At 40.3% G+C, this 22,061-nt stretch overlaps 1 protein-coding gene across 1 annotated transcript in view; it reads right to left on the bottom strand.

The window, feature by feature from the left end:
* The window catches only part of TSGA10 (testis specific 10), a 138,010-nt gene that overhangs the window by 19,582 nt on the left and 96,367 nt on the right, over positions 1-22,061 (bottom strand). The gene's annotated exons all lie outside the window — the stretch shown is intronic.

A 22,061-nucleotide genomic window follows, 5' to 3' on the forward strand; every position in this document is an offset into this window, starting at 1 on the left:
CCATAATATTGAAAAATGAAGGCTGATAGAAAGCTCTCTAGCACTTAATAATACCTGAGGGAAAAAGACTTTGTGCAAGTATAATTTAAGAATACATCCACATTATGAGAAATAAGAACATGTTTTTAAAATGGTAATATGAAATTCAAGTTATATAAATGCTTTCAAACATTCAAGATAATCCCCCTTTTTCCAGAAAATATAATAGCTTATGTAATTATATTGCCAACTACAGAGAAGTATTTGCTATTTTGTGAAGATAACAGAACTAATAGTCAAATAAGATATTTTTCTTCTTTTTACAACTCCTTTTACAAGTACAAAGCACAAAAACATATGCTCCTGGAATAAGTTATTTTTCCACAATTTATTCCTACCTTTCTCACTCCTTCCTTCCTCACTTACTCTATTTCTCACTCATTCTTTAAATAATCTTCTATTTACCTGTTTACTTGCCCACCCACCCATCTATCCATCCATTCTATATTTATTGAGTATATTCTATGTTCCAGGCAATGTGCCTAGGTGTACATCCAATGGTCAGGAAAATGGTCTGCTCTCATAAAACTTTCAGACTATGGGTGAGTCATGCATACATCAAATAATCATATAGATGAATATATTCACACGTATTAAAGCAAAATACTTCTAGAGGAAAATGTGTATGAAAGGGAAAGTGACCTAAACTGAGAGAGTCAGGGAAGTCAGGAAAGGCTTTCCTGAGCAAAGGACAGTTGAGCTGAATGAGATGTAAAAGGTGAGGAGAGATCCACAGTGTGTGCTGCGAAGAGCATCTTTTCAGTCAGGAATGCTAAGTGCAAACCTTTGGAGGGAGTGTATGTGGATAAGGGGAAATGATATGCTCCAAATGAGAGAAAAGGTTAAAATGGCTAGAGCTCAGAGGCTACAGGAAAGATTGTTAGGGGTTGCAATTGAAAAGGTATAAAAAATTTACAGGACAGAGAACCCAGTCAGTGGGTTAAAAAAGTAAGACTTCATTCACTGAAAGGCCTTAAAGAGGGAAGTGACACAGTCAGTTTTGCATTTTGAAAATATCACTCTGTCTATTTCAGGTTCTAGTAAGATAGTTAATTAAGAAAGAAAATGTTCTCTTAAAGGCTAAGATAAAATAAAACATAAAATTGTTTGTAATTCATAGATGAGCTTGTAAGAAAATATGAAAAAATCTAACATGCCAAAAACAAAGAGAAAACAAAGCCAGAGCAGGAAGCAAACGAAGTGGCCGGAGCTAAGAGTTGGGGACAGAAAGAGACACTAATAGTGAAGTGAATGGCTTATGTTTCAACATTCAAGCAAGGATAGCAGACACGAATTTAGGACTAATGCAGAGTTGGAACTGAGACTTCTTCACAATCTGAGACCCTTGAGTGGAGGCTCCAGGGAGGAAAACTCCATTCAACCTCATAGAGATAGAAAAAAAATTTATTTTGACCTAGTCTCTGGATAGGGAAAAAAATGTCTTCTATAAGAAATCAAAACTTTAGGTCTGACTTCACTCAATGTTGAAGTCTGACTTTACACTACCCATCCCAAATTTGAAACTTCAACATAAAGCATGTCCCTTTGTAGAAGTACACCTCTATGCCTGGCCATACAAAGGTCTTTAAAGGGAAAAAGTCTGTCTCAAGAGGAGCTTACAATCAAATAGAGAAGAACACAAGCCACCACGAGTGAGTCAGAGTAACATAACACATGGCAGGATCAGACTTCTAGAACTTCAAATTATTGAATAAAATATTTTAGAAGGCATGAAAAATATGCTTATAAGCTTTAAAGACATTATAGAAAAATTGAAAAGACAACAGATATGAAGAATAAAATAGAACTTCTAGAAAGAAAGACAAGTAGTCACAAAAATGAAAAATTAATGAATGCATCAAAGAACAGACTAGTACAACTTAAGAGGAAAAAATAAACTAGAAAACATCACAGCAGAGAGAGATGAACATATGAAAACTATGATTAAAATATGAATAAACATTTAGGCTAGAAGATACAAAAAGCTATTATAAAACTTAAAGGGGCCCTGATCGGTTTGCTCAATGGATAGAATGTCGGCCCAGTGCATGGATGTCCCGGGTTCAATCCCTGGTCAGGGCACACAGGAGAAGTGAGCATCTGCTTCTCCCTGCCTCCCTGTCTTTCTTCTCTCCCTCTTCCCCTCTCACAGCCAGTGGCTCCATTGGTCCAAGCATCAGCCTCAGATGCTAAGAATAGCTGGGTTGATTCAAGCATAGGTCCCAGACAGGGGTTGTCAGGTGGATCCATCCCCATTCAAGCGCATGTGAGAGTCTGTCTCTCTTTCTCTCCTCTCACTTAAAAAAAAGAAAATAAACTTAAAGAAAACAGTAGAGCAAATTTGGAGGTACTGTAGTTATATTCAAAGAAATAACATCTGAGAATTTTCCAGACTAATACTAGGCATGGAAAACTCTGACTGAAAAAGTACAACAAAACTAAAAACACCCCCCTCCAAAATCCATACCTAGACATAGAACAGTGAGACTACACCCAAAAAGAAAAAAAAAATACCTTAAAAAAAACCAATGACAGCCTGACCTGTGGTGGCAGAGTAGATAAAGCATCGACCTGGAATGCTGAGGTCACCAGTTCAAAACCCTGGGTTTACCTGGTCAAGGTACATACAACAAGCAATTGATGAATAACTAAAGTGAAGCAACAAGTTGATATTTCTTGCTCCACCCCTCTCTCCTCTCTCTATAAAATCAATAAATAAAATCTTTAAAAAGAAACCAATGACAAAAGACAGACTTATAAAGAATGACAATTAGCTTGACTGGTGGTGGCATAGTGGATAGAGTGTATAGAGTTCAATCCAAGACGCTGAGGTCTCGAAACCCTGAGGTTGCTGGTTTGAGCACAGACTTGTCCGTTTGAGTGCAGGTTCACCAGCTTGAGTGAAGGTTTGCTGGCTTGAGTGCAGAACCATCGACATGATACCAAGGTCACTGGCTTGAGTCCAAGAGTCACTGGCTTGAAGTACAAGATCATTGGCTTGAACTCAAGGTCACTGGCTTGAGTCCAAGGTCACTGGCTTGAGCCCCTGGTCAAGGCATGTATGAGAAGCAATCAATGATCAACCAAACTGAGGCAACTATGAATTGATGCTTCTCATCTCTCTCCCTTCCTCTCTCTTCCTCTCAAATTAATTTTTTTTAAAAAGCCCTGGCCGGTTGGCTCAGTGGTAGAGCATCAGCCTGGCACACAGGAGTCCCGGGTTCAATTCCCAGCCAGGGCACATAGGAGAAGCGCCCATCTCCTTCCCCACCCCTCCGCCTCTCCTTCCTCTCTCTCTCTTCCCCTCCTGCAGCCAAAGCTCCATTGGAGCAAAGTTGGCCCAGGCACTGAGGATGGCTCCAAGGCCGCTGCCTCAGGTGCTAGAATGGCCCTGGTTGCAACAGAGCAATGCCCCAGATGGGCAGAGCATCGCCCCCTGGTGGGCATGCCGGTGGATCCCAGAAGGGCGCATGCGGAGTCTGTCTGACTGCCTTTCTGTTTCCAACTTCAGAAAAATACAAAAAAAAATATTTTTTTTAAATGAATGACAATTACATTGATACTTCTCAACAAAAAAGAATTATTTTGAACATTATCAAGGGGTAAAAACTCTCAATCTGGAATTCTTTATTCAGCTAAACTAATATATAAGAATGAGGGTAAAATAAAGCCATTTCAGACAACGACTGAGAAAATTAATCACAAATCAAAGAAAAATGTTTGAAGAAAGGAAACTGAACTTAGAAGGAAGAAATAAAATTTGAAAAGCAATGATGAAGAATTTTGTAAACATGTGGGTAGATACAAATAAGCACTTACTGAAAGAATAAAAAATAGAAATGATTTATAGGTAAGGATATAAAAAAACAGGTGAAAGTAAAATAGTTACAACAATATCATAAGACTGGTATGTCTGAGAGAGAAAGAGAGCACACATGCACTAGTAAGCAGGATGTTGTATTCAATTTTCAAATACTCTTAGAACTATTAATTGTTTAGGAGAAGGGCCGGAGATACTAACAATAGACTTTGTTAAATATGTACATTACAATTTTAACTGCTAAAAGAAAAGGTTGAGAATATATAACTTCCTAACCAAACCAATGAGCAGTGGAGGTAAGAAGTGTGTAAAAAAAAACAAACATAAAAGACAGGTAAAAGAATCATGACAAGTAGAAAGTAAAAAATAAATTGGTAATAGTAAACCCAAATGTGCCATTAAGTGAAATCAATACAAATAGATTTATCTTATCAGCTAACAGAAAGATATTTTCAGGTTGAATTTTTATAAAATTAAGCTTTATTATTTTTATTAGAGACAAACCATTGTAAAGGATTTTTAAAAAATACATACTTCTGTTTCTAGCAATAGTAGAGATAACTGGGACTAAATTTATCCTGTTAAAAACAAGAAAACTAGGGGAAGAGAAGGGGAGGAGGTGGGAGGAGGAGGAAGGAAGGAAGGAGAGGAGAGGAGAGGAGAGGAGAGGAGAGGAGAGGAGAGGAGAGGAGAGGAGAGGAGAGGAGAGGAGAGGAGAGGAGAGGAGAGGAGAGGAGAGGAGAGGAGAGGAGAGGAGAGGAGAGGAGAGGAGAGGAGAGGAGAGGAGAGGAGAGGAGAGGAGAGGAGAGGAGAGGAGAGGAGAGGAGAGGAGAGGAGAGGAGAGAAGGAAAGATGGAGGAAAGGAAAGGAAGGAAGATGGAGGAAAGGAAAGAAGAAAAGGAAGGAAATATGGAAAGGAAGGAAGGATGGAAAAGAAGGAAGGATGGAAAGGAAAGGAAAGGAGGAATGGAAGAAGGGAGGAAAGAGAGAGACAGAATTGCTTCTAGTCATTGGACAATAGGCAGCACAGGGTTGTAATCATCAAGAGAAGGAAAACAAACAAGATGAGCCCTATGATCATCCCAGCTTTCTGCATGGAGACACTTTCCAGTCTCTAGTTCAGGAAAGAAACTTCAATGAGAGCCTAGTTATTTGCTGATTTTTTTTTCGTTTTTTTTTATTTTTTATTTTATTTTTTTTTCTGAAGCTGGAAACGGGGAGAGACAGTCAGACAGACTCCCGCATGCGCCCGACCGGGATCCACCCGGCACGCCCACCAGGGGTGGCTCTCTGCCCACGGGGGGGGGGGGTGGGGGGGGGGGAGAGGCGCCCGGGCCATCTTTGCTCCAATGGAGCCTTGGCTGTGGGAGGGGAAGAGAGAGACAGAGAGGAAGGAGGGGGTGAGGGTGGAGAAGCAAATGGGCTGGGCGCTTCTCCTATGTGCCCTGGCCGGGAATCGAACCCGGGTCCCCCGCACTCCAGGCCGACGCTCTACCGCTGAGCCAACCGGCCAGGGCTTATTTGCTGAATTGAGGAGACAGAAATAAGCATCTAAAATATGTCAGAGTTCCAGAAACAAGGGATCCACAAAAAAGATATCCAGAAATTTGTCTATAAGTCTCCTTGAGACTGTTGCTGAATACTGAGCCATGAGTATATAGAAGCCTGGGAAAGAACCATCGAAGAGCTCTAAAGTAAACAATGCTACAGCTGAGAGACAGTTGGGGAAATATCAATATTTGATCCTGCCAAACTGAAGAGTTGTTAAACACTCTGGGCTGGGCATTTAATAGGGAAGCCTACCACACAACTTAGTGGTAGGGCTAAACTAGTCTTATAGAAAAGGCTACTATATACCTGCTCTATCAAACCTTAAAAACAGTTTTGAAAGTTTCAGTTGATACTGCAAGCAATTTAACACCCTGCCAGAACATATTCAATACTCTTTAAAAAAACAAAAACAAAATCTAATGTTCAACAAAGTATAATTCACAATGTCCAGCATCCAAATAAAAAAATATAAGACATGTCCAGATGCCATTCTGATAGATGTGAGGTGGTATATCATTGTGGTTTTAATCTGCATTTCTCTGATTAGTGATGTTGAGCATCTTTTCATATGTCCATTGGCCATCTGTATGTCCTCTTTGGAAAAGTGTCTATTCAGGCCCTTCGCCAACTTTTAATTGAATTGTTTTTTTGCTGTTGAGTTTTATAAATTTTTTATAAATTTGGGACATTAATCCTTTATCAGATGTATAAGTGAATAATTTTTCTCATTCAACAGGTTGTCTTTTCATTGTGTTGAGGGTTTTCTTTGCTGGGCAAAAATTTTTAGTATGATATAATCCCATTTGTTTATCTTTTCTCTCATTTTCCTTGCTTGAGGAGAAATATCTGAAAAAAATGTTGCTATGAGAAATGTCTGAGACTTTACTGCCTATGCTCTCTTAAGGTTTTTATAGTTTCATTTCTAATACTTAAGTCTTTAATCTATTTTGAGTTTATTCTTGTGAGTGGTATAAGAAAGTGGTCTAGTTTAATTTTTGCATGTATCTGTCCAATTTTCCTAGCACTATTTATTGAGTAGACCATCTTTACCCCATTGTATACTCTTGCCTCCTTTGTGAAAAATCAATAGACCATACAGGCATGGGATGATTTCTGGGATCTCTAGTCTGTTCCATTGACCTTTATGTCTGTTTTATGCCATTACTGTGAGATTTTGGTTACTAAGACCTTGTAGTATAATTTGATATCAGGTAAGCGTGATTCCTCCAACTCTGTTCCTTTTTTTTTTTTCAACATTGTTGTGGCTATTTGGGGTCTTTTATGGGTCCATAAAAACTAGTTAGAGTTCTGTTCTAGTTCTGTGAAATATGCCACTGATATCTTGGAAGGAATTGTGTTGAATATATAGATTGCTTTGGGGTCCCCAAACTTTTTACACAGGGGGCCAGTTCACTGTCCCTCAGATCGTTGGAGGGTCGGACTATAAAAAACTATGAGCAAATCCCTATGCACACTGCACATATCTTATTTTAAAGTAAAAAAACAAAATGGGAACAAATACAATATTTAAAATAAAGAAAAAGTAAATTTAAATCAACAAACTGACCAGTATTTCAATGGGAACGATGGGCCTGCTTTTGGCTAATGAGATGGTCAATGTCCGGTTCCGTATTTGTGACTGCTAGCCATAACAAGTGATATGACATGCTTCTGGAGCCGTGACACATGCATCCCGCATCACCGGAAGTAGTACTGTTTGTGAGCGACGCTGCACTTTGCGGCACCACCACATACAGTGCTCCTCTCACTGACCACTAATGAAAGAGGTGCCCCTTCCAGAAGTGCGGCGGGGCCTGATAAATGGCCTCAGGTGGCCACATGCAGCCCGCGGGCTGTAGTTTGGGGACCCCACTTTAGATAATATGGCCATTTTAATGATGTTCATTCTTCCAATTCATGAACATGGTATATACTTCTACTTGTTTATATCTTCTTCAATTTCTTCCTTCAGTGTCTCATAATTTTCTGAGTACAGGTCTTTTATATTTTTGGTTAAATTTATTCATAGGTATTTTACTCATTTTGAAGCAACTGTGAATGGTGTTGTTTCCTCGGTTTCCCTTTCTGATAGTTCATTATTGGTGTATAAATACACAACTGATTTCTAGATACTTATTTTTTATCCTGCTATTTTATTGAATTCACTTATCAGTTCTAGTAGTTTTTTGGTGGAATTTCTAGAGTTCCATCATAATATATACAGTATCATGTCATTTGCTAATAATGACAGTTTTACTTCTTCCTTTCCAATTTGGGTGCCTTTTATTTCTTCCTGTTTGATCACCGTGGCTAGGACTTCTAGAACTATATTGAATAAGAGTGGTGATAGCAGACATCCCTGCCTTGCTCCTGACCTTAAGGAAAATGCTTGTAGTTTTTGCCCATTGAGTATGTGCTGGCTATGTGTTTGTCACATATGATCTTTATTACACTGAGATATTTACCTTTACTTCCACTCTGCTGAGAGTTTTTAACATAAATATGTGCTGGATTTTATCAAATGCTTTTTCTACATCTGTTGATATGATCATGTGATTTTTATCCTCCATTTTGTTTATGTGATATATCACATTTACTGATTTGTGAATATCGAACCAAACTTGCATTCCTGGAATAAATCCCACTTGATCATGGTGTATGATTTTTTAAAACATATTACTGAATCCGGTTTGCTAATATATTGTTGAGGATTTTTGCATCTATATTCATCAGGGATATTGGCCAACAGTATTACTTCTTTGTAGTGTCTTTGTCTGGTTTTGTAATTAGGATAATGCTAGCTTCGTAAAATGAGCTTGGGAGTCTTCCCTCCTCTTGACTTTTTTGGTCAAAGATAGTCTTTTGGCCAGAAATATGTATTATATTTTTGAGGTTAGATGTTAATTCTTCTTTGAATGTTTGGTCAAATTCACCAGTGAAGCCATCAGTCTGGGACTTTATTGTTGTTGGGAGTTCTTTTTCTTATAATTGACTTCTAGTTTTATACTGTTATGGTCAGAGAAGATGCTTGATATGATTTCAATCTTCTCAAATTTATTGAGACTTGTTTTGTGTTCTAACATGTGGTCTATTCTAGAAAATGTTCCATGTGCACTTGAAAAGAATGTATATTCTGCTGCTTTGAGATGAAATGCTCTGAATATATCAATCAAATCCAGCTGATCTAATGTGTCATTTAAGACCACTTGTTTATATCTTCTTCAATTTTCTTGTTGATTTTCTGTCTAGATGATTATCCATTGATGTCAATGGGATGTTACAGTCCCCTACTAACTCAGATATAAATATTGCTACTACAGCTTTTTTTAAAATTTCCATTTCTAGGTCTTACTTTCTTATTCACTCAGTAACCTTACATCTTTTTTTTTTTTTTTTTTTTTTTTAGTGAGAGGAGGGGAGGCAGAGAGACAGACTCTCACATACACCCCAAATGGGATCCACCCAGCAAGACAACTAGGGGGCAATGTTCTGCCCATCTGGGGCTGCTGCTCTATTGCTCAGCAACTGAGCCATTTTTTAGTGCCTGAAGCAGAGGCCATGGAGCCATCCTCAGCACCTGAGGGCAACTCATTTGAACCAATCAAGCCATGGCTGTGGGAGGGGAAGAGAGAAAGCGAGCATGAGAGAAAAGGGGGGAGGGGTAGAAAAGCAGATGGTTGCTTTTCCTGTGTGCCCTGACTGGAAATTGAACCCAGGATATGTACATGTTAGGCCGACACTCTACCACTGAGCCAACTAGCAAGGGCCAACCTTATGTCTTTTGATTAGAGCATTTAAGCCATACACCTTTCAAGTGATTATTAAGTACGTATTTATTGCCATTTTATTCTTTCAACTGTGTTCCTCTGTCTCTTTTTCTCCTCCTCCTTATTTTTTAATTATTATTTTATTGATTTTTAGAGAGAAGAAGGGAAAAAGAGACAGAAACATCTATCTTTTTCTGTGTATCCCCTGACCAGGAATTGAACCAGCAACCTTTGCATATCAGGATGATGCTCTAACCAACCGAGTTATCTGGTCAGGGCTTCTTCTTCTTCTTCCTTCTTTCTTTCTTTTTTCTTCTTTCTTCTTCTTCTTGCAGGCCTTTTAACATTTCTTATAATAGTGGTTTGGTGGTAACAAACTCTGTTAGCTTTTTCATATCTGGAAAGCTCTTCCTTTACCCTTCAATTTTAAATGATAGCCTTCCTGGGTAAAGTAGTCTGGGTTATAGGTTCTTATTTTTCATCACTTGGAGTTTTTCATGCCAATTCCTTCTGGCCTGAAATGTTTCTGTTGAGAAATCAGCTGACAGTCTTAGGGGAGCTCCCTTGTAAGTAATTAACTTCTTTTCTCCTGCTGCTTTTAAGACTGTCTCTTTGCCTTTAATCTTTGCCGTATTAATTACGATGTCTCTTGGTGTGGGCCTCTTTGGTTCTATCTTGTTTGGATTCTCTGTGTTTCCTAGACTTTGTGTCTTTTTCCTTCATCTGGTTATGGAAAACTTCAGTCATTATTTCTTCAAGTAGGTTCTCTCTCTTTTCCTTCTGGTACCCTTATGATACAGCTGTTGTTACATCTCATGTTATCCCAAAGGTCTCTTAAACTATCGTCATTCTTGGGGGGTTTTTTTCTACCTTGTCTTCCAAATCCCAGGTTCAATCCACTGCTTCCTCCAACCTACTATTTATCCATTCTAGTATATTCTTGATATCAGATATTGAATTCTTCATTTATGTTTTCTATGTCCTTTTTTCATGCTTGCTATCTCTGTTGAAATTTTCATTTAGTTTCTTGAACATCCATATAAACATTACTTTAAACTCTATCTCTGATAAATTGCTTATCTCCATTTCATTTAGCTCTTTTTCTGGAAATTTCTCCTGTTCTGTCAGTTGGGGCCTGTTTCTTTTTTCCCCCACATTGGCTGTCTCTTTGTGTTTGTTTCTATGTATTAGATTGATCTGCTATGATTTTCAGTATTTGGGAGATGACCTTACATAGTAGGTGTTCTGTTGGATCTAGTTGTACAATCTCCTTGATCATCTGAGCTGGGTGTTTCAAGAATGTCCCTTGTGTGGATTATGTGGGCCCTCCTGTTGTAGTTAGTCTTGATTGCTACTGGCCTGCTTTGCATGGAATTGACCCTCAGGATGGCTGACTGAGAGGCTCTACCCCAACTAAAGCATGAGAGTTGCTATAACATGTACTGACCACAGGAAGTGGAATTCACCTCAGCTGTGTTTCATGCCTGACAAGCTCTCCCTTTGGATATGCTGCTTGTGAAGCTAATTGAATCCTGCTCTGATGTTGTCTGAAGCTATGCTCTGGGTGTGATGGTTCTAGGCCTCTTGGGAAAGAGGCTGATGCAGGTCAATGTAAGACTCTGCCTGTGACTGGCCTTCCGCAACCTATACTAAGCTACATGAGATCCACAGTTTGTGGCTGCCTCTGTTGGGTCTAGGTGCATGCAGAAAGATCAGCTTCACACTGAGGTCAGCTTTTGCCAGTGCTGGGTCAGAGATTTGCCTCCTGCTGCCTCCACCTGCTGGTTATTTGTTAGACTTTGTCACCAAAAGAGCCTCTGGTGGAGTCAGGAGGATAGGGTTAGTGGCTTTCCCCTGAGGGGGAGGTGCCTGTCAGACTTTAGAAAAGGTAGTAGTTGTGGTCTCCACAACTGAGTCTGACCCTTTGCAACCATGAGGTTGGTTCTATTGACTCTCCTCTGAGGGAGTAATGCCAGTCAGATTCATGGAAAGGGGGGGGGGGAATATCACCCTCCCTTAATGCCTGATAACTGAGTAACTGTCAACCCCTGAGTCTGTCCAGACCTCTACTCTCTGGCCCAGGCTGCTGACTCCTTATCAAGGCCTAATTTCCACAGGGTGGGGCAAGAGGGAATCTAGAGGGTGGGAACACTGGTTTCTTTCAGGCTGATGCTGTTCTGAGGAGAGAGCTCCACCCAAGAAAGATGGCAAGTGAGGCACTGGAGAACAACTCAGCACAGGACTCCTAGTGGCTGCTCCCCACCCCTGTCTTTCCTTCAGAACTGCAAACCCCAGAGTCTCCCCATGTGCCTTTTCCCGAAACAACAGAAACTCCTGACTCTGTGCCTTTCTCCTGTTTCCTTATTCAAGGTTAATCTAGATACACTGGTGGGCACAGCATCCCAACAGTTCTGGATGGGGGAGGGCACCCGTGGTGTGCTTGAGATGGTGGCGATCAGCTCTCCTTCCAAAACCACAGAAAGCCCCAGCTATGTGCCTTTTTCCTGTCTCCATGCATGTGGCAAATCCAGGTGGAAGGTGTGTGTGTGGGGGTGCACAGGCTGTGTGCTCAAGGTAAGGGAGACCTTTCTCCAGAGCCTTCTAACCCAATCACCACATCTGTCCATATGTATCTCCACCACAAGCCTCCCCGCCCCCAGAGAAAGCGTGCCCAAAGTCACTGCTAGTTGCAGCCTGCAGACCCCTCTGCAGGACCAAGCATGGCAGAATGGCCAGCCAGCAGCGGGGGTTTGTGGGGGTGGGGTGGGAGGTGCACTCCCTATACTACTACCTGTATCAATGAAAGGGCTCACCCCTGTGTAGGTAACATCTGAGTAATCCAGGCCAACTCAGTTTCCTCTGTTTTCACCAACTTCTTTGCGAGTCCCTCTTCCTGCCTCTGCTGCTCTGGGCCCGGAATCCCTGCTTAGGGTGGAGAGCCACTGCTCTTCCATGGAGGGAGTCCTGCTGCCACACCCACCTCACCTGGGCATGCAAATCCTTTTTATTATTTTTTTGGGGGGTTTTGTTTTTTTGTTTTTAATTTTAATTTTTCATTTTAGAGAGGAGAAAGGGAGAGAGAGAGACAGAGAGGGAGAGAGAGGAGAGAGAGACAGAGAGAAGGTGGGGAGGAGCAGGAAGCATCAACTCCCATATGTGCCTTGACCAGGCAAGCCCAGGGTTTCGAACCGGCGACCTCAGCATTTCCAGGTCGACACTTTATCCACTGTGCCACCACAGGTCAGGCGCAAATCCTTTTTTATATCTCAGTTCTGCTATCCTTGAATTGGTTATTCAGATTGGCTGCATTATGGTTTAGCTATAAATCTTGTTTGGGGCCAGGAGCAGGTGATGAAACATTCACCTACTCTGCAGCCATCTTGAAATCCTTATAAGATTGGATTCCAACCATATACTGTCTAAAAGAATACCATTTTAAATATAAAAATGTAGAGATTAAAATCAAAAGCCTAGAGAAGATGGCAGCAGAGTAGGCAGATGCACAGACTCCCAGCTCACACCACCAAACTGAATTATAAACTAATTTATGAACAATCAGCGTGAAAAACCAAATCTGGACTACAAGAACAGCTTTCAAAAATCAAGGAGCAAAGAAGAAGCCACAACAAACCTGGTAGGGAGCGCCTGAATCTCCCCTGCTTACAGGAACAGGGTGGGTGGTGAGGCTGGGCTATCAATTCTGAGGAAAAGAGCAATAAATACTGCTCACAGCATTTTATGAATTTGACTCCACAGGCAAGAGAAGTGAAGGCAAAAATTAATGAATGGGACTACATCAGACTAAGAAGTTTTTGCTCAGCAAGAGAAACTGATAACAAAATAAACAGAAAGCCAACTAAATGGGAAATGATAGTTTCAAACAACAGCTCAGATAAGGGCCTAATATCCAAAATATACAAAGAACTCATAAAACTCAACAACAAACAAACAAACAATCCAATAAAAAAATGGGAAGAGGATATGAACAGACACTTCTCCCAGGAAGAAATACAAATGGCCAACAGATATATGAAAAGATGCTCATCTTCTTTAGTTATTAGAGAAATGCAAATCAAAACGGCAATGAGATACCACCTCACACCTGTTCGATTAGCTATTATTAGCAAGACAGGTAATAGCAAATGTTGGAGAGGCTGTGGAGAAAAAGGAACCCTCATACACTGTTGGTGGGAATGTAAAGTAGTACAACCATTATGGAAGAAAGTATGGTGGTTCCTCAAAAAACTGAAAATAGAACTACCTTATGACCCAGCAATCCCTCTACTGGGTATATACCCCAAAAACTCAGAAACATTGATACGTAAAGACACATGCAGCCCCATGTTTATTGCAGCATTGTTCACAGTGGCCAGGACATGGAAACAACCAAAAAGCCCGTCAATCGATGACTGGATAAAGAAGATGTGGCACATATACACTATGGAATACTACTCAGCCATAAGAAATGATGACATCGGATCATTTACAGCAAAATGGTGGGATCTTGATAACATGATACAAAGTGAAATAAGTAAATCAGAACAAAACAGGAACTGCATTATTCCATACTTAGGTGGGACATAAAAGTGAAACTAAGAGACATTGATAAGAGTGTGGTGGTTACGGGGGTGGGGGGTGAGAGGGGGGAAAGGGAGAGAGAAAGGGGGAGGGGGAGGGGCACAAAGAAAACTAGATAGAAGGTGACAGAGGACAATCTGACTCTGGGTGATGGGTATGCAACATAATTGAACGACAAAGGCCCTGGCCAGTTGGCTCAGCGGTAGAGCGTCGGCCTAGCGTGCGGAGGACCCGGGTTCGATTCCCGGCCAGGGCACACAGGAGAAGCGCCCATTTGCTTCTCCACCCCTCCGCCGCACCTTCCTCTCTGTCTCTTTCTTCCCCTCCTGCAGCCGAGGCTCCATTGGAGCAAAGATGGCCCGGGCGCTGGGGATGGCTCTGTGGCCTCTGCCTCAGGCGCTAGAGTGGCTCTGGTCGCAACATGGCGACGCCCAGGATGGGCAGAGCATCGCCCCCTGGTGGGCAGAGCGTCACCCCATGGTGGGTGTGCCGGGTGGATCCCGGTCGGGCGCATGCGGGAGTCTGTCTGACTGTCTCTCCCTGTTTCCAGCTTCAGAAAAATGGAAAAAAATAAAATAAAATAAAAAATAATAATTGAACGACAAGATAACCTGGACTTGTTATCTTTGAATATATGTATCCTGATTTATTGATGTCGCCCCATTAAAAAAATAAAATTATTAAATAAATAAATTAGTTAATTAATTAAAAAAAAATACTGCTCACAGCCACTTGCCTGGCAACCAGGGAACGAGGTGTGTTGAAAGGGCCCGCTTGTCTTCCAAAAAGAAAGGAGAAAGAGAGAGACGGATGGTGAGGGGGAGAGGAATATAGGTGGTGACATAAAAAGCTGACTCATTCAGTGCTGGAGGCAGCCATAACTGGGGGAGGGGCTGATCCTTCCACAAAGCAAAATACAAAAGTACTTCCAGGTAACAGAGATACAGACATCTCTCCAGCTCCAATCAGTGTAACAAGACACAGCTGAAAACAAGAAGTGGGGAGGAGGGGCAGTAACTCAGGTCTCCTTGGAGATCTGAAATACACCTCCCCCTACTGAAGCTGAGAAAGCAACCCGCTCCCAGAGGGATTAACTGGCAGAAGAGGACTTCAGAGCCTCAGGTCACACCCACCGCATTCCTGGATACAGTTTCAAATAAGCCCCCTGCTGAGATCAGCAAACAAGACAATCACCTGTAAAGAAAATCAAAAGCCTAGAAAAAGATATTCCATACACATAATCACAAGTGGTTATATTAATATCTCACAAAGTATGCTACAGGATAAGAAACATTACTATGGATAAAGAGATGAATTCATCAAGAAGTAATGAACACCTATGTGTCTGAAACATAGCTTCAAACACATAAAGCAACATGACATAAATAAAAGAAAAAATATATAAATGCACAAATATACTTAGAAATTTTAACACTTTTTTATCAATGACTAAGAGAACAACTAAATGGAAATTCATTAGAAATAAGAACTGAAAAACACTGTGGACCAACTTGACCCAATAGACTTTTATAGAACATTTCACCCAACAACAAATGAATGAATGCACATTCTTTTTAAGTATATATGAAAAACCCAGCAATATGATCTTATGGGGGTCATAACACAGTCTCAAATGTAAAAGACTAAAAAAATCAATAACTAGAAAGATAGTTTTTAATTTCCAAATATCAAAAATAAACCATACTATAAAATAGCATAAGGCTAGTTTGAAAATTACTTTGAAATAAATTAAATGAAGATATTGGTAACATAACTGTGTAGGACAAAGTTTCCTTTCCATTTCTGGCATGAAAGCAGCTCCACAAAGCCACTCCCTAGTAAAGCTGGTGAAAATTATAAAACAGCAACCTTAAATGGTCTTTACATAGTCTCTGGAAATGATCCTACAGACATATAGTTAATGAAAAATTATTTCTATAAAACCAACTAAAACTGGGTAGGAACAGTTAAAGTCTATAGCATCTGAAGTGTGACCTGTTCCCTCTTTCCCCACTCCCAGCTCAGTACGATGAAAACTCCACTCCACTCAAGAACAGTACTCTCTCTCCCCTGAATTCCCAGTCAAGAACTACAGCATCTTCTCACAAGTGGCAGAATATCAGTATTTCTCATTCTACCCCATGCTACCTGTATCAGAGGCAAGTATAACTGGAATATGGGGGCTTCTTTCTTCTGCTCAGACTCTACACATGGGATAGATGCTGTATCTTATTTGTGGTACACTGAGAATCCGGTGGCCCTAACTCTCCTTGACACAGGTTGTTCATAAAGAAGAGGTCTCACATAAGCAGAGGTATTTAGAGAAAACCAGAGGCGGTAACCATACTTCACCATCCCTACCAAGTACCTAGATCCTAAAATAAGCATACCACTCAAAGAGAAGTGCATCAGCACTGTACCCACATTGGCTAGAGAGGCCTGGCTCAGAGAGCTTGCCCACGGGAAGAGGAAGGCCATACAGCAGGAAACTCCTAAGTTCTTCTAGAGAAACATTTGCAACAGACTGTGGGAAAGTTCAAGCTTAAGAGTTTCTCAATAACAATAAAGTATATGGTGAAAAGACTTTCAGGTTATGGTAAAGAAAAAAAATTTAAGAAAATAATAAACTCTTTAGAGATATAGCTAAATTATTAGTCAGCTAGTTTACCAAAGAACAGCAGAAAAAGAGACTGTTAAGAAAAACGTTCTCAGCTTAAAAAACACTCAAATGTTGACCTCTAAACTATCCCTATAAAGAAACCCAAATTTAATTGAGTCAGTAAAACAATTCATACTGGAGAGCATTGTTGTTGAAACAAAGCAAACTGCCAGAAATTAGTGGAGCTTAACAGCTGAGTCTGGTCAGAAAGAGTCAAAAGGCCCTATCATTCCAGGATAACTGTAAGCATACCTAAGGAAACCATCAAAAAAAAAAAAGGAAAAAATAACATATTGAATGGGAGAAGATATTTGTTAATGATACATTGGCTAAAGGATTAATATTCAAAATGTATAAGAAACTCATGTAACTTAACACTAAAAACCAAACAATCTGATTTTTTAAATGGGCAGAGGGTCCAAACAGGCATTTCTCTGAAAGGACATACAGATGGTCAATAGATATATGAAAAGAAGCTCAATAGCACTAATCATCAGGGAAATGCAAATTAAAACCACAATGAGATATCACTTCACACCTGTCTGAATGGCTATCATCAATAAATCAGCAAACAACAAGTGATGGCAAGGATGTAAAGAAAAGAGAACCCCAGTGCACTACTGGTGGGATTGTAATTTGGTGCAGCCACTGTAGAAAACAGTGTAGAGGTACCTCAAAAATTAAAAAACTTAACTACCATATGACCCAGCAAACCCACTCCTGAGTATCTATCTGAAGAAATCCAGAACATTAATTTTAAAAGATATGTGACCCTAAGCTCACTGTAGCATTATTCACAATAGCCAAGTTATGGAAGAATCCTAAATGTGCATCAGTAGATGAATGGATAAAGAAGATGTGGTACATATATACAATACAATGAAATATTATTCAGCCATAAAAAATAATAAAGTCTTGTTATTTGTGATAACATGGATAGACCTAGAAGGTATTATGCTAAATGAAATAAGTAAGTCAGAGAAAGACAAAACCATATGATTTTACTTATATGTGAAATCTAAAAAAATAAATAAAACAGAAACAAACTCAAATACAGAGAACAAATTGATGGTTGCCAGATGGGAGGAGCACTGGGGAGATGGGTGGAAAAGGTGAGATAATTAAGCAGAAATTTCTAGTTATAAAAATAGTCAGAGGGGAGGAGAGGTAACGTCACGAAAACGAAAATGGCGCCGTGAGCAGCGCGTCCGACAGCTCTCCCCTAAATCACAACAAATATATCAACTAGAAACAGAAAAATTTATCCTCGGAGCATTCCGGAGTTCCACACAAACTGATAGCGAAAGGACTGTTATCACTTGAATCTGAGAGACGAGGGTGTGGAGGAATCTACCACAGGGACGTTCTTTCAAACCGCGAGGAAGTGCGCCTGTGGTGAGTCAGCCCATATTTGGGAACCGCGAGCCGCCGCCGCAAGCGCCACCGCGAGCCGCCACGAGCCACCGCCGCGAGCGGCCGCCGCGAGCCGTCGCGCGCGCGCCAGGTCCGGTTGAGCACTGCTGACGTTCCCAGCGGCCCGCACACTGCGAGTGGGGGTCGCCAGCCACCGGTGCCCGAGCGCCCCATTCGCGCACGTGCCTTGGGCATTCCATGCGCCCAGGGCGCCCTGCTGGCCCGCACACCCAGAGTGCTGCATTATCCTGCGCCTGGTGCGGTCCAGCCGCCAGCGGCCGGGCGAGCAGGAGAGGCTTGGGAGATTCTCTCCGTGGGCGGGGCACCTCACCCAGCCATTCAAGCTAACAATCAAGCGTTGGGGGAGGGGCGCGCAGGCAGCCTAAAATACCTTCAGAAGCACAGCTGCGACCCAATCACTGAAATTAGCTTAACCCATGAAATCTGCGCACCCTCGGTTCTAATTGATAAGGTCTCTCTCAGTTCAGCGATCCAAGACAAGAGGCGTGATATTTTTTAGTGCCTCTCGCTAAAGGGGCGGGGGCAACTTCTGATTGATAGAGCCTCCATATTCAGGGATAAACGCTAACAAGAAGGACTGGGCAGATAATAAGGTCTATACTACACTAGTCGCAAGCAGAGACTAGTGCCTCTTCTTCCCTGCAAAAACAGGCTACAAAGTGTGGAAAGCCTGGGTTGAGAGGTCCAACTAAATGATAGGCGCTGAACAGTCACCTTGACAACAATTGACTCCCACCCCCGCCTGATTACACTGGAGGCCCTGACTCTCAGAGCCTTTCCCAAAGCCTTGCACTGAGTGGGGATAGAGTGGGGATTTCCCAGCTCTTTGAGCCTCTTACTCCCCAGGCAGAAGCAGTTGCAGCCTTATAGCTGGATCACCAGGCTGCTAATTCAGAAAGGGGGGACTAGGAGAGAGAATCCAGGAAAGCAAACTCTCTCATCGTTGGACCCTGCAAATGCCAACAAGCCTTTACTTCCAGCAAGACTAAAGCCAATTATATGACATTGCCATAGAATCCCATCAACTGCAAATCCCTACCTAAGTGTGACACAGGGGCAGAGCCTGGGGTACAGAGTCACCGACCAGGAAGAGGGAGAGAAAAGAAAAAAGAAGAAGTTAACCTCTCAAAATCAAGAAAAATCCACAGACTTTACAACTTGATCCACTAATTTTTTGTTGTTGTTGTTGTTGTTTGTTTCTTCTATCTTTTTGCCTTTATTTCCTCCACCTCGGTCCTTCTATTCTCTGCCCATCTTATGCTTCCCCTTTCTTGAACTACACTACCCATGAGTGTTGCATTTTATTTCTCTTCTTCATCCTCACCCTCCTTTAAGGTTATACTCCAAAACACTTAACTCTCACTCTCTCCTCTTTTGTTTTTTTTTGTCTTGCTTTATTTTGTTTTTTTCTCTTCCTATTTTATTTCTTCCTTCGTTTTTCTCTTTTTCTTATTTTTTCCTTTCTATTCGTTTTTTCTTTTCTCATTTTACTTTCCTCCCATATAACCCTCAATCACGAACAAATTAGTTAATTTGGGACTCAAGGCTTTTTTTTGGCTTTATTTCTCTTTTTTGCTTTTGTTTTTATTTTTTTTTCTTGTTTGTTTATTTTTGTGGCATTTTGGGTCCTCCCAACCCAAGGTCTCCATTGTATTTAGTCTTCGCTCCACTTAATACAACAGATTTTTACTTATTATTTTTATTTTTTCTTCTTTATTATTCTTTTTTGGTCCTTTTTTCTGGTTCCCTCTTATCCCTCTCATTATATCTCTTAGTTGACCATCACTTACAAGCAAATCATCTTATGCTTGTCTAAGATTTTCTTTTTTTTTTTTTTTTTTTTTTTTGCATTTAGTAGGTCCCTATTCCCTTTTTTTTGACCCTTGAACTCTTCACCCCAAATCAGGCCCTCCATTATAGGCATGGTATTTCCCTGAGGAGGGGAGAGGAAGGAAAGAGAAGAGAGAAAAAAGGGGGAAATAATAAATTATTACTGTTTTTTTTTGTGGGGTATTTTACCTTTTTTTGTTTGTTTGTTTGTTTGTTTGTTTTTTACTTTTTACTCTTTAGTAATTCTAATTAGTGCTATCAACAAGACCACCCTCAGATGCCGATAAGAAAGAGGAAATCGAATATTATGGATACAAAAGAAAGAGAGGTAACACAAATAGATGTGGAAAAATCTATGGAGAAAAGACTTAACATATTGGAAGCCTTGGAGCTAAATGACAGAGAATTTAAACTAGAAATCTTAAAAATACTCAGAGATATACAAGAAAACACAGAAAGGCAATATAGGGAGATCAGAAAACAACTCAATGAACACAAAGAATATATTACCAAGGAAATTGAAACTATAAAAACAAATCAAACAGAAATGAAAAACTCAATTCACGAGCTGAAAAACGAGGTAACAAGCTTAGCTAACAGAACAGCCCAGATTGAAGATAGGATTAGTGAAATAGAAGACAAACAACTTGAGGCACAACAGAGAGAAGAAGAAAGAGACTCAAAAATAATAAAAAACGAGAAAGCCCTACAGGAATTGTCTGACTCCATCAGAAAGAATAACATAAGAATAATAGGTATATCAGAGGGAGAAGAGAAAGAAAATGGAATGGAGAATATACTCAAACAAATAATAGACGAGAACTTCCCAAGCCTGTGGAAGGAACTAAAGCCTCAAATTCAAGAAGCAAACAGAACACCAAGTTTTCTTAACCCCAACAAACCCACTCCAAGGCACATCATAATAAAGATGACACAAACCAATGACAAAGAAAAAATTCTCAAGGCAGCCAGGGAAAAGAAGAGTACAACATATAAAGGAAGGCCTATTAGATTATCATCAGATTTCTCAGCAGAAACTCTACAAGCTAGAAGAGAGTGGACCCCAATATTTAAAGCCCTGAAAGAGAGGAACTTTCAGCCAAGAATACTATACCCATCAAAGCTATCCTTCAAGTATGAAGGAGATATAAAAACATTCACAAATACAGAAAAGATGAGAGAATTTATCAACAGAAAGCCCCCACTCCAGGAAATACTAAAGGGGGTTTTCCAACCAGATTCAAAGAACAAAAGAAAACAACACCACAAGTAACAGCTCCACCAAGAACACAATAAAACCAAACTTAAACTGTGACAACAAAGGAAAAAAAGGAGGGAGAGGATGGAGATTAACAGTAGCAAAGGATGATGAAGTGCAGAAATACTTATAAGATAGGGTACTACAATGAATATGGTAGGTACCCTTTTCATTACTTAATGGTAACCACCCTTAAAAAAACCACCACAAAAACACTCGACTTAAGAAAGGTAGCAACAGAGGAAAGAAGTATGGAACACAAACAAACAAAAACAAATGATAGAAAAACAAAAGAGAAGAATCAAACTAGATACAAAACTAACAGAAAGCAATTTATAAAATGGCAGTAGGGAACCCACAAGTGTCAATAATTACACTAAATGTAAATGGATTAAACTTACCAATAAAAAGACACAGAGTAGCAGAATGGATTAAAAAAGAAAATCCAACTATATGCTGCCTACAAGAAACACATCTAAGCAACAAGGATAAAAACAAATTCAAAGTGAAAGGCTGGAAAACAATACTCCAAGCAAACAACACCCAAAAAAAAGCAGGTGTAGCAATACTCATATCTAATAATGCTGACTACAAGACAACAAAAGTACTCAGAGACAAAAATGGCCATTTCATAATGATTAAGGGGAAGTTGAATCAAGAAGACATAACAATCCTTAATATATATGCACCAAACCAAGGAGCACCAAAATATATAAGACAGCTACTTATTGACCTTAAAACAAAAACTAACAAAAATACAATCATACTTGGAGACCTCAATACACCGCTGACGGCTCTAGATCGGTCATCCAAACAGAGAATCAATAAAGATATAGTGGCCTTAAACAAAATACTAGAACACCTGGATATGATAGACATCTACAGGACACTTCATCCCAAAGCGACAGAGTATACATTTTTCTCTAGTGTACATGGAACATTCTCAAGAATTGACCATATGTTGGGCCACAAAGACAATATCAGCAAATTTAGAAAAATTGAAATTGTACCAAGCATATTTTCTGATCATAAAGCCTTGAAACTAGAATTCAACTGCAAAAAAGAGGGGGAAAAACCCACAAAAATGTGGAAACTAAACAACACACTTCTAAAAAATGAATGGGT

This window comes from Saccopteryx bilineata, chromosome 3 (assembly GCF_036850765.1).
Source record: "Saccopteryx bilineata isolate mSacBil1 chromosome 3, mSacBil1_pri_phased_curated, whole genome shotgun sequence".
Taxonomy (NCBI): Eukaryota; Metazoa; Chordata; class Mammalia; order Chiroptera; family Emballonuridae; genus Saccopteryx; species Saccopteryx bilineata.